Consider the following 11447-nt stretch of genomic DNA (forward strand, 5'->3'; position numbering starts at 1 on the left):
TTGTTAATTGGAATCAATACCCCCACAACATTCTGTTTCAGAGAAGTCAAAGACAAAATGGAGCAAGAGCTATGTCAGCTGCAAGTGTGCCAAGACAGTCTGTCAGGGAAACAATGTTTTCCTCACCAAAAAGTGAGTGTGAGGTTTCAGAAGTGGCATTTGATATCTTTTGTGTTGGGTTCTTTCATTTGTTCAAAAAAAGAAGTAAGAAAAAAAAAACTGTATCTCCTGAGTATTAAGATGATTTGGATAAGGAATTTCATGAATGAACAGCCACCCCTCTGTCGACCAGTACTTTGGCCAACGCCTCTTCATATGGATGCCCTATAAGCTGAGGCATTTGGGTTGACCTGTCCCCATGATGGCTGTCAGGACCAGACCCTCACACCAGCAGGCATTTACAACAAGCTCTGTAGCGTTGTAGATGTTAGCAGCACCTACTTGCTCGCGGAAAGTCATCTCTTGGAGATGGAACATCATCCAGCAGCTGGACATCGCCAAGCAGAGGGCTTTCCCTTGTATCTTGACAGCAAAGAAAGCCTGCGACCTTAAGGTGGTCAAGCTCCTGCGCGAGAGAGGTCTTGGAAACAGCTGCTCGCAAGTCCAGACCATCCTCACAGAGCAGCACAGTGAGGAGTGGCTGTCCAAGACCATCTTGTACATGACTAACTGCCAGTCATCTCTTAATAATTGGAGTTGGAACATCATCCAGCAGCTGGACATCGTCAAGCAGAGGGCTTTCCCTTGTATCTTGACAGCAAAGAAAGCCTGCGACCTTAAGGTGGTCAAGCTCCTGTGCGAGAGGGGTCTTGTAAACAGCTGCTCCCAAGTCCAGACCATCCTCACAGAGCAGCACAATGAGGAGTGGTTGTCCAAGACCATCTTGTACCTGACTTACGGCCAGTCACTCAAGAAGGCATTATCAGCTGGCCTGATACGTCTTGTCTTGTTTGAGGAGCCACCCAAGATGCTGCCAGTTCCAAAATTCCAGTGGCTGATGCAGGTCTACCTCCAGGACGTCCTGATGAGGCTGCCTGATGTGAAGGCAGAAATCACATCAACCTTTGGCCGCATCCTGAAGATGGACTCAACCAAGAAGATCGTGAGGCCTATCCGAGGCACAGCCATGTGGGCGACAAATGTTGGGAACGAAGTTGGGCAGGTGCTGATATCTGTGATCACCTCTGGGGAAGGCCATGCTCTTGCTTCCATGACAGAAGGTATGATAATAATTCACATTTATATAGAGCAGTCACCATAATATTACAATAATATTTACATTTTTAAATATTTTCTAACTCTTTATAATAGTGTAAGATAACATTATACAAAATACATTACAATTGCAAATGCCCAATCATCCATAATGAGCGAAGCTCGGCAACCTCCATCTGGTGGCCTTTACTATCGAAGAGAGTCAAGGGCATACATAATGTTTAAGTGCGTGTCTTCAATTAAATTTTAAAATGTCAAAGGGTGGAGCCTCGTTAGTAGAAAGGGGCAAACCATTTCATACTTTTTGGAGCTGCAGTTACAAACAAGCACTCTCATTGTTTTTATTGGGAGGAACTAAGTAATGTATCTTGACTACTGTGTGAATTATGATAACAAGAATTAGACTGAGTAAATCAATGATATAACTTGGGGCTCTTCCATGGAGACCTTTAAAAACAATCATAACAATCTTAAATTAAATTCTTTTCTGAACTGGCAAGCAGTGTAATTCCTAAAAGAGAGGATCAACCCTTGAGTACTTCAGAACAAATGAAACTAGCACATGTGTTGTTTTTTTTACTTTTTTCAGTTTTCCTATTTATAAAGGTATCATTGGCCAGATACAGATCTGCAGGCATTCAGCATCCTGAGGCCTTGTATGTTGACCGGGATTTCTGCGGCTTCACGCAAGTAAGGAAGCTCTTCCATCAGTGGAACGATGTCCTCGTTAGGCTGGACATTTGGCACTACATGAGGTTTTCAGGGGGTTGCACATCTGAGGGTCATCCCCTGTAGAGCACCTTCATGAACCAGCTGAGTCGCTGCCTGTTCATGTGGGATGCCGATGACATTGAGGCCTTGAAAAGGGCCAAGTTCCAGGAGCTACAGACGAAGGGTGTCAGGAAAGGGGATGTCTTGCGACATATTACCAAACACGAGCTGGCCCTTTCCTGTAGGCGAAGCACCCGGGGAGCCGAGGAGACTGTTGCCCTCATCAAGAAACTCCTGGATTGTTTCAAGGATGCTAAGGACACATTGGGCGTTCCCCTGAAGGCAGATGCCATTGCAACGATATGGGAAAAGAAGGAACACCATGTGACCTGCAGCCAAAATCCTTCTAGAGTGCAGCTGTACCTCAGGACCAGCTCCATCATGAAGGGCAACAAGATTCTACCCACGTACAGGTGCGCCAGAGGGTCCACCTCCCTGGAGAGTTTCCACCTTCACCTTAACAGGTTTATTCCAGGTACTTTGTCTCACTTTAAAGGGCCTATTTAACATTGTTTGATAATAGTTAATTTGTAATTTGTATGTAAAAATGCAATTATCTATAATTTGTATGTAATAATGTAAGCCTGATATGTAATTTGTATTTGATATGGTAAATTGTATGAATGTAATAATGTAAAGCACATAGAGGACTGTCTTCGATGATTATCATGTGGACATCATTCGCCTGTGGGGTGCTCTGTCTGCGAACGACAAGCGCCGGACCAACTTCCAGGAGCGCCACAATCCTTGGGGTTATCATAAGTTCCGAGCCCCAAAGACTGCCAAATATCAGGGAGTGCAGTCTTTGGAATGGTAAATCATTTAAAACCATTTCACCTTCTTTTTGGTTAAAAATAAATGCACATAAGAGGTCAACAAAAACCTGTTTAAGACTTTTAAACATTCCAAATTTCATAAGTTAATGACATACAGTTTGCTACTACACTTCTTATACTTTTAAAGCAACATTAAATTGTGAGATCATACACATTAGGTGGTCATTAGTTCTGACTTTTATGAATAATGCATTAAAATTTTCTAAGAATATTGAAAACCTCAACAACTGTTAACCATACTCATTCGGCCGGGGACATCCATCCAACAAGTGATAAAAGAGTTTTGCTTTGTTGCACACATCTCCTAAATCTTTAAGTTTCTTTTTATGTGTTTTACAGTAGTAACAGAGCACCTGACTCGATAACTGCTGCCAAACCAGACTGCAACAGGTATGTTGAGGCACTGGTTCAACGGCTGTGCGACAGATTCAGGACTTCCACAAAGCAGGATGGCAACAACAAGACCCGGTGGAGTAGGATCGTAGAGGCATATACGAAGGTCCAAACGACAATCATGAAAAATGACATTGTAATGGACAAAACACACATCAGAGTACCCGACTCTATAACTGCTGCCAAACCAGACTGCAACAGGTATGTTGAGGCACTGGTTCAACGGCTGTGCGACAGGTTCAGGACCTCCACAAAGCAGGATGGCAACAACAAGACCCGGTGGAGTAGAATCATAGAGGCATATACGAAGGTCCAAACGACAATCATGAAAAATGACATTGTAATGGACAAAACACACATCAGAGCACCCGACTCTATAACTGCTGCCAAACCAGACTGCAACAGGTATGTTGAGGCACTGGTTCAACGGCTGTGCGACAGATTCAGGACTTCCACAAAGCAGGATGGCAACAACAAGACCCGGTGGAGTAGAATCGTAGAGGCATATTCGAAGGTCCAAACGACAATCATGAAAAATGACATTGTAATTGACAAAACACACATCAGAGCACCTGACTCTATAACTGCTGCCAAACCAGACTGCAACAGGTATGTTGAGGCACTGGTTCAACGGCTGTGCGACAGATTCAGGACTTCCACAAAGCAGGCTGGCAACAACAAGACCCGGTGGAGTAGGATCGTAGAGGCATATACGAAGGTCCAAACGACAATCATGAAAAATGACATTGTAATGGACAAAACACACATCAGAGCACCTGACTCTATAACTACTGCCAAACCAGACTGCAACAGGTGTGTTGAGGCACTGCACAGTGGGCCAGGGAGGAACCAAAGTGCGCCAAAACTAAATTTGGGTGATTTATTTTTTTCATTTTTTTTCTTGCCCAGTTGAAAGGTAATACATAGAGGAGTACCTCAGTGAAATATTTAATTCCGGTATGCACAATAAGGGTATAGATTTACTACTTCAAACAGCAAAATCCTACATATTCACAGTTTTAGTGCAAAAGTGACTTTTTAAAAAAATCTTTTAATTCAACATGAAGTTTTTAAGTTATTGATTTGAAATTGCTCTCACATATTCATGATAGTTCATTTCGTTGAATGAATGGGTCAAAATTAATAGAAACACAATCTTCATGATATATTGGGTAATTCACTGAAAAATGGACTAATTATCCATGTTTTTTATAAATCCAGAAGAAATGTTTAGATCTCCACGGTGTACCGCTTAAATTTTAATACCACCATTTTATCTGATGTCTAAGCTTCAAGTTGATACCAAATTTGGCTGCCCGATCTTGCCCGTTGTTATGTTAGAGCCGATTTTCTTGCCACATTGCCCCGAAAAATGTGGGTTTTTGGGGTCCGCAGCTGAATCATGAAGGATTCATGGTCATAAATCACGGCGCGAGGGGGCGCGTAACACTTGTTCTGACACCGCGGACCAAAATAAACACATTTTTCGGGGCAATGTTGCAAGGGAAATGGCTCTAGCATAATAACGGGCAGAATCGGGCAGCCAAATCTGGTATCAACTTAAAGCTTAGACATCAGAGAAAATGTTGGTAATAAAATTTAAGCGAAAATCCCTGGAAATCCAAACATTTCCTCTGGATTTATAAAAAACAAGTCCCCAAACATGAGTTTTGGCGCACTTTGGTTCCTCCCTGGCCCACTGTGCACTGGTTCAACGGCTGTGCGACAGGTTCAGGACCTCCACAAAGCAGGATGGCAACAACAAGACCCGGTGGAGTAGATTCGTAGAGGCTAATATCAAGGTCCAAACGACTATCCTGAAAAATACCACTGTAATTGACAAAACACACATCAGAGCACCCGACTCTATAACTGCTGCCAAACCAGACTGCAACAGGTATGTTGAGGCACTGGTTCAACGGCTGTGCGACAGATTCAGGACTTCCACAAAGCAGGATGGCAACAACAAGACCCGGTGGAGTAGGATCGTAGAGGCATATACGAAGGTCCAAACGACAATCATGAAAAATGACATTGTAATGGACAAAACACACATCAGAGCACCTGACTCTATAACTGCTGCCAAACCAGACTGCAACAGGTATGTTGAGGCACTGGTTCAACGGCTGTGCGACAGGTTCAGGACCTCCACAAAGCAGGATGGCAACAACAAGACCCGGTGGAGTAGATTCGTAGAGGCTAATATCAAGGTCCAAACGACTATCCTGAAAAATACCACTGTAATGGACAAAACACAGATCATGCTGCCATTCATTATTCAGCGGGTTCTGCAGGCATGGTAAGTCCGAGGGATGATTCATATTGTGGTCGTGGAGAGTGTTTCTGTCATCTTGTAAATTATCACATTAAAGGGATAGTTGAGTATTGGTCAAACTTTAACCCTAGTAACCAAAACCTGCACCATTACGGTACAGAGTAATAATTATAACTTCACCATGCTGGAAAAATATACACAATTACAAACGACTAAGTAAAACCCCTGTTATCATTAAAAAAAGAGCCGTTACAACTCAAGAAGATGCTATTTAAAAAAAGTCATTGGTTATAGCCTTTTTCCATACAAAATTATGCATTTAATGTTTCAATAGAGATACTCAACACTACCTTTAACACTAACTGCACTGGGCTAATATGAGGTTTGTAAATACTAGGGGGGGGGGGGGGAGGGGGGCTTGGAGGCTACCCCCCCCCCCAGGTTTTGGAGACAGAGCGCTGGATCACCGTGAAAACCACTGTGAATATTGTAACTATTCTAACTATTATCTACAAAAATGATATTTAAATTAGATTCTTATTTATTCTATTGGTTTTTGATTTCTTGTGTATTTCTTTTTTATTGTTTTTTTTCAGACACTTTTGAAGCATAATGAAATTAATTAAGCAATCACATTAATTTAATTGGTCAATAGTATCATTTCCAGCCTCCACCCATACGATAAGAACCCTCGCGGTAGATACCCCTAGCTTCCTGCTCTCACTAATGCAGTCCCTAAGATTCCAGTACCTGCCTCCCGCCAGCCCCCCATGCATTACCAAACAGCTCGGTACCGCGCCGCATCAAGTCAGAGGAGGAAGCTGATGGGAAAACTAGACGAACTTACACTAAAATCAAACAGGACAGGCAGTGTAGAATATGTGGAGAGGTGATGGTGAGGGAAACTCACAAGAACTTGTGGGGGCGATATATTGTCCAACAAGCTCAAATGAACATATGAAGAGTTCCGGCAAAGACGGTATGCTGAAGTATGATGGGAAAACACGATGCACGTACATGAAAACCAAACATGACAGACAGTGTAGAAAATGTGGAGACGTGATGGTGAGGGAAACTCACAAGAACTTGTGGGGGGCGATATATTGCCCCAAAACATCAAATGAAACATTTGAAGAGTTCAGGCAACGGCGGTATGCAGAACTCAAGAAAGACGGCAGCCTGCCAACCCATGAGGGACAGTAAGTTCTTGTGATTTGTCTCATTACTATGTCTGCAGAAGCTAGTCCCTCGGATAGGACGATGAATGGAGGTCACGTATATGAGACGGTCACACCTCATGCACCCTAAAGAACCTAGGAAACTTCACGAAAAAGAGTAGGGTGTAAACCCGGTTGACCAGTACATCTTGCACATCACAACGGAATAAAGCGACAGATCTCTGAGACAGTAATAGCAGCTACTTCCCTCCAGAGTCTAATTAGGCCAGCTAGTTCTCTACAGGCCATCAAGTTGGAGACGTATTCAATTTAATTAAATTAAATTCATCGCTCCAGCCCTTGCTCCAACCCACGGCTTCTGGATCATCAGGGTAATCATTGACAGTCGTAGGTCAATCATCGATCACGAACGGCAGATGATTTGCGCACAAATTTGAGGAGATCTCTCGAACCGTTTAATGTAGCCAATGAGGACAATGACTTAGACCTTCGGTCAGAAATGGCTAGAGTAGTTCGAGAAGGACACCTATATGCTTTTGATTTATAATTTGATCTACAATATTTGTGAAGCCTATGTTCCGTAGTAGTGATATATGTCTCGTGAGGAACTCTGAGAAGGACAAATTTCTATCACTTATATGCTTTTGATCTACAATTTGTGAAGCCTGGATAGATGACAGACTACTATATGCTCCGCAGTAGTCCCAACTAGTTACTTCAACGTCGTGTTTCAAACTGAAGACTTACTCGTCACATTCGGTAACGTAACGCTACAAATACGCTGATATGATCTTGGAATTTGATAACATTGATACTAACTTAATTATCTGTTAACTCTACCATTCTGTTAAGCCAGCGAAACTACAATGAAAACGAATGATTGCTCTGGAATTCCTGGAAACAGTCTGCCAGATGCTCCGTTGACTTCTGCCTTTCTGCTTCTTCCACAAGCTGCGTAGGCTTCCGCCTTTCCGCTTCCAATAAATCAATCAGCAACTCTAACCTTCCCTTCATGCTCACCAAAGACACCAAAGAAGAGGAAGATACAACAGCCCATTGCCTCTGCCCCTGCACCACAGGTCCTTCCAGCCTCCACCAACCCTAACCCTCACCATTCCTGCTCTTTTGCAGTCCCTAAGGTTCCAGTACCTGCCTCCCGCCAGCCCCCCATGCATTACCAAACAGCTCGGTACCGCCACATCAAGGCAGAGGAGGAAGCCGAAGGGAAAACTAGACGAACCTACACTAAAATCAAGTAGGACAGGCAGTGTAGAAAATGTGGAGAAGTGTTGGTGAGGGAAACTCACAAGAACTTGTGGGGGGGGGGGCGATATATTGCCCCAAAACATCAAATGAAACATTTGAAGAGTTCCGGCAAAGATGGTATGGTAAAGTACTAAGGGAAAACATGATACACGTACACCAAAACCAAACAGGACAGGCAGTGCAAAAAATGTGGAGAGGTGATGGTGAGGGAAACTCACAAGAACTTGTGGGGGCGATATATTGCCCCAAAACATTAAATGAAACATTTGAAGAGTTCCGGCAAAGATGGTATGGTTAAGTAAGAAGGGAAAACACGACGCACGTACACGAAAACCAAACATGACAGGCAGTGTACAAAATCTGAAGAGGTGATGGTGAGGGAAACTCACAAGAACTTGTGGGGGGCGATATATTGCCCCAAAACATCAAATGAAACATTTGAAGAGTTCAGGCAACGGCGGTATGCAGAACTCAAGAAAGACGGCAGCCTTCCGACCCATGAGGGATAGGAAGTTCTTGTGATTTGTCTCATTACTAAGTCTGCAGAAGCTAGTCCCTCGGATAGGAAGATGAATGGAGGTCCCGTGTATGAGACAATCACACCTCATGCACGCTAAAGAACCTAGGAAACTATTTGAAAAGAGTAGGGTGTAAACCTGGTTGATCAGTACATCCTGCACAAGGAGAATTTTTCGGTGTATAACTTTTTTATTATTTTTTACTTATATTTATAGGAGAAAAAATTGGACTGGAGTACTTGCTGGGCCAAACGGGCAGGTCAACTTTCTCATCAATGTTAGAGGCCTTCCAAAATAGGGAGGACATCCATCCTGACATGCTGACTGCCGAAGCAGAGGTGGTAGGGGAAGACGTGAGTGGTGAGCTCTACACTGCGGCACCTCTCATTGACATGGACCTCCTAACCAAACCCCAGACTGCGGCACCTCCCATGGATCCCTCAACCAATACTGATACTGGTCCCATGGATCCCCCAACAGACACGCAGGACCTGCCAACCAACACTGATACTGTTGATGTAAGCAACCATGCATTTCAGATTTGTTTTCTGTTCAAGAACAAAAATATAAATAAGTATATAATTCTAACCCAAACACCTTTGGAGTGCCAATTAAAGGGGCAAACCATGATGCATGAGGAGGGAGTGATGGGTCCGTGGGGCAACCACTCCGTCCCGGGCAGATAATTACACAAATGGGACCACCTTTAAGTTAGATTAACTACAGGATTCTTTAAAGACAACAAAAGGCACGGACACAGGCTGATTTATGTGTCACTTAATTATTTACTTTATTAAAATCATTTACACTTTCTTCAAATAATCATCAAACTACAGACGAAATATTTAGATTCGTTCACATAAAACACACAATATCACCATCAACTCTTTCAGGTACGTTAGGGGAAGGGAAAGGGAGGATATTAGAAGAAATGTTAAAGGGGAAGATGACTTACATGCACGCGGTAGTTACTTGCTTATTTCTTGTTCGCGACTTGACTTGGGACGAGACGCGACTGGGACGAACTTGGGCGTGACTTGGCGGGAACTGGACTTGGCGGGAACGAAGCTGGACGTGACTTGGTGACTTGGGGGGTACGGGAACGGGAACGTGACTTGGACGAAACTGAGAGTTGACTCGGACAAAACTGAGAGTTGACTTGGACGAAACTGGAAGTTGATTTGGACGAAACTGGAAGTTGACTTGGACGAAACTGGAAGTTTACTTGGACACTTTGATGGTTGTGTGAAAGTCCTTTAGCTTAAACTCTAAAGCTTTGTTTCAATTTAACTGTTGCTTTCTGCTGATCATGAAATGGTCACAACCTGACACCCTTGCTCTTTGTTAGAATATATCGTAGAAGGTCAACCAAAACTGTTGCTTCACTTCTCCAAAGTCCAAACTTGCTTGCAGGGCGTATAGTTATTAGTAGATGAAATTAGAAGAAGTTGGGGTTCCAGGTGGGGAGAGGGGGATCCAAGAGAGGGGTTCAGCTAGGTGGGGGTTTCCAAGTGAGGGGGTTTCCAAGTGAGGATTGCATGCAAGGGAGGGGGTTCTTATACCTCATTACATATTCACAATCTCGATTCCGAGATCTCCTCCTACAAAATACTGTTACACTAAACTCCACTATTTCATTATAATTACAGTAGGTGACTGGGCGGGCATAACACTTGATGGACACTCGAACAGTCGTCCTGAACAATTTATCCTAACATTCTGATTGGGCGAAAGTAAAAATAAGGGGAAGGAGTAGAAAATACAAAGGCTCATTGGACAGTTGGGTATATCCCTGCTATACTTCCTGCGCTGACTCAACTCCTTTTCCAAGAAAACAAATGCTTTGTCCACCAGCCCAAACTGGTATCCGCAGAGGCAGAGGGACAATTTATATGTTTGCTTATAATCAAAGATTGTCAACATTAACTTCCTCTCTCTGTGTTTCTAATCCTGGGGTAAATAATTCTAAGTCTTAAGTTCTGGTAACACTGGTAGAATAGGGGCTTTGTCTACTATAGGTCATGTTACTTTTTTATGTGAACAGATTTAATCCTAACCTTTCATTCATGTGAATGGACCTAAACTCCAATAAAATAAGGGGCATTCTCATTATCTACAAAGATCCTATTCTTGGAATATTTGTACTAGTGGAAATGACCAGGTATTATCTTAATATAGTTTGCTGACCTCCAGTAGAGAGGATGATGAAATAGGAGAGAGAGAGAGAGGGGGGGGGGGGGGGTTCACATGGTTTAAAGGGAAGATCTCTACCTCGCTACATAATGAAAGGAGAAGGGGTGGGGCATAGACAGCTGACTTTGAACATGCAGCTAACATTTAAACTCTTTGAAAACTTCTTTGTGCTTACAACAGAGGTTCGGATAAGTAGTTGTATAAGTAGTATTGATGGTACTCAGATGTGTTAGATATCATACATTTGTTGTTACAGGACTCTGTTGGACCCAACAACCTGCCAGGTTATGCAGCCGTACAGAACCTAGCAGAGATCCTGATAACCATGGTGAATGGGAACCTGACACATACACAGCACCAGTTAGCGGACATCATTCGCCTGTGGGGTGCTCTGTCTGCGAACGACAAGCGCCGGACCAACTTCCAGGAGCGCCACAATCCTTGGGGTTATCATAAGTTCCGAGCCCCAAAGACTGCCAAATATCCAGGAGTGCAGTCTTTGGAATGGTAAATCATTTAAAACCATTTCACCTTCTTTTTGGTTAAAAATAAATGCACATAAGAGGTCAACAAAAACCTGTTTAAGACTTTTAAACATTCCAAATTTCATAAGTTAATAACATACAGTTTGCTACTACACTTCTTATACTTTTAAAGCAACATTAAATTGTGAGATCATACACATTAGGTGGTCATTAGTTCTGACTTTTATGAATAATGCATTAAAATTTTCTAAGAATATTGAAAACCTCAACAACTGTTAACCATACTCATTCGGCCGGGGACATCCATCCAACAAGTG

The 11447-nt window shown here is 43.0% G+C and overlaps 1 long non-coding RNA gene across 1 annotated transcript; it reads right to left on the minus strand.

Moving 5' to 3' along the window:
• Positions 1–5762: 5762 nt before the first annotated feature.
• Positions 5763–11243, minus strand: LOC115925435. Its single transcript, XR_004064716.1, has 2 exons — positions 8879–11243; positions 5763–8833 (listed from the first exon to the last, which is right to left on the minus strand). It is a non-coding gene; the product is annotated as an uncharacterized LOC115925435 (long non-coding RNA).
• Positions 11244–11447: the final 204 nt, after the last annotated feature.

This window comes from Strongylocentrotus purpuratus, unplaced genomic scaffold (assembly GCF_000002235.5).
Source record: "Strongylocentrotus purpuratus isolate Spur 01 unplaced genomic scaffold, Spur_5.0 spur5_scaffold_18, whole genome shotgun sequence".
Classification (NCBI taxonomy): domain Eukaryota; kingdom Metazoa; phylum Echinodermata; class Echinoidea; order Camarodonta; family Strongylocentrotidae; genus Strongylocentrotus; species Strongylocentrotus purpuratus.